Here is a 2,732-nt window from a genome sequence, read left to right on the forward strand (position 1 = left end):
GCTATTATGAATAATGCTGTAGTAAACATGGGTATACAGATATCTCTGCGATCCTGATTTCAGTTCCTTCGGCTGTGTACCAGAAGTGAGATTGTGGTTTCATGTGAGGGTTCTGTTTTTAGTTTTTTGAGGAAACTCCATACTGTTTCCCATAGTGGTTGTACAATTTATAGTCCCACCCATAGTTGTTGGAACCAATAAAGGTTCCTGATCAACATGCCTTATCTTTGTGTGTATGTGTGTGTGTGTTTTGTTTTGTTTTTGTTTTTTTGATAAAAGCCATCCAAATAGGTATGAGGGGCTATTTCATTGTGGTTTTGGCACATTGCGATTTTGATCTTATTGTCTCCCCAAACTCTGTATTGCAGATACTTTCACTTCCAGTGCATAAAAGAAATGGCGCAGGAATGCTAAGGGTGTTTTTAAAAGGCAAATAGAAGATGAGCAGAGGAACTGTGCTTCAGACTCTGGTCTTCATGACTCCAGGGTCTATGCTCTTTCCACAGAATCGCCACAAAGACTGGACTCCATGATGACTATCTTTATTCAACCATAAATCGTAACATTTACTTTCCTAGCAACTTAACATGTATTAACCAACTAAATGCTCCTAACAATCCTGAGAGTTAGGTAGTGTTATTACACCTGATTTACTGATGAGGAATCAGGTACAGAACGTTAACTCACTAGACAAAGGTCCACAGCTAGTCACTGGCAGACCGGCATTCATGTTCATGTGATCTGCCCTCAGTGCCCATGCTGTTAATTGCTACATCATCATACATGGTGTGGCACGTAAGAGTGAGCCTACCGAGACCCTGAACTAGGACATGAAATTCTCAACAATATCTCAGATACACACACAGAACAGATATGGATAAAGTATGGAGACAGGGGGTCAATTAATTTTGTCAGCAAACCTCACAAAAAGCTGTACATCTGAAGATTGAAAGGTAGATCACAAAAGATTATGCATGCCAGAAATGTGACCTTTCTGAAGAATTCTAATCAGGGAAGAGCATGAATTACTTTTGTAGCTTTGAGAGTGATTTCTGGCATAGAAAGAAGAGGTAAAGCTAGGTCTTTGCAACAGTTCATGGTCGAATTTACTGCGATAATGTTGCCCAAGCAGCTTAGCTTCCTTCCCTTCCTGACCCTCAGTCATTTCCAAAGACTACACTTTATTGAGTACACGCTAGTAAAAAGAAGTCACTGTCATCCCATCAATTGGCCAAGGAAAAAGAAAATCATTCCAGTCTTAAATCTTAGTCGCTGTTTTGACGACTGTTATACAGAAAGCTGACATCCCTATTGAGTTATCTGCTTTGACACCTCACTCACTAGTTTTTGAGACATTTTAATTTTCTCAAGGATGCCATTAGAATGCATGAACAGAATCATAAGTTCTTCAAAATCCAGAATGCTCGTGTTGTGTATGTTATTCTTGACAATGTGAGTGTACTCATTTCTGCACGTTGTTTAATGTCTTGGTGTTCTTAGTTCTCCCTGTGGTCATCCTTCCTCCTGATTACCCTGAGTCATTTGGTAATCTGCAAATCCATCCTCTTAACTACCAGCACCTTCTTCCTGATTATGAACCAGTGCCTTCAATGGCCATGTCTCCCTTTGCAAGGTTAGTGAGAATACATTTATTTCTAACTCTTAACCCTGCCTAAATTCAGGGACTTTTTTTTTTTTCTTTTTTGCACAATTTCCAAGGACAGAATTTCCTCTGAAACTCTGGGTGAAGGACTTATGAGAAGTCATCTAGATTTGGAAATTACAAACCATTTGAGAAGGACAGGATTTTAGATACGGTGTCTGAGGCTTGGGAGCACCATGAGTTCAGAATGGAGTTGTTTGGGAACATTCATAAGGGACAGAGCTCAGAGATGACAATAAATATTAATGTGAATAAACATGTTAGTACCTGTCATGCGATGAATGTGCACAGAGAGACTTTGATGGGCAGTTTGTCTGTATCAGATCGTTCGATTCTCTATAAAGACAATATTCTTAACTTTAAATTTTAAATGAGAAAACTGAGACCCAGAGAGATTGTATAATGGACCCAATGTTAATAACTTAAAAGCTGCAGTTTGAACCCAGACCTTTAATAGCAAAGTCCGTTTGCAAGCATAAATGAAATGGTACCTGCAGGATGGACACAGAAGAATTTTCTTGAATAAATAGGTTCATTACTGAAAGCCTACCTGATAGGAGCCTCAGGCATTTGCACTAAGGAGACAGGCCATGCCTTACAATGGAAAGAAGAATACAGGTTACAGACTTTAATGCTGACATTTTACATGACTGAACAATGACACTGAAGAAACCCTTAAGACATACTTCATGTGCTGACAATCCTTATAATATCTAAGATATACCAGTCTTACTCTCCTTTTATTCTGCTCGTTGTTTTAAGGAATCTGAACTAGTTAGGGTGGGTCAGCTGGAGTTCCCAACGTTTCCTTCAGTGCAGGAATGGTTCTCTATGTTTCTAGGGATCCCCTGATTCCATCTGGTTTTGAGAATGGCCCTCCAAATACTACTTTTGTTGTGATGGTTCAAGCTGAGGTTTTCCATCTTCATTTTTATTATGTTCTCAGACCTCACCTGAGCAGTGTGGGCACAGTCATGTCTCTGGGCTCACTCACCATTAGATGAGCCATCTGTGGAACCATCTATGGAGTTCACCTTGGGTTAGTGCCTGCTGTGTGCTAGGCACATTA

The sequence above is a fragment of the Ursus arctos genome, unplaced genomic scaffold (assembly GCF_023065955.2).
Source record: "Ursus arctos isolate Adak ecotype North America unplaced genomic scaffold, UrsArc2.0 scaffold_6, whole genome shotgun sequence".
Lineage (NCBI taxonomy): Eukaryota > Metazoa > Chordata > Mammalia > Carnivora > Ursidae > Ursus > Ursus arctos.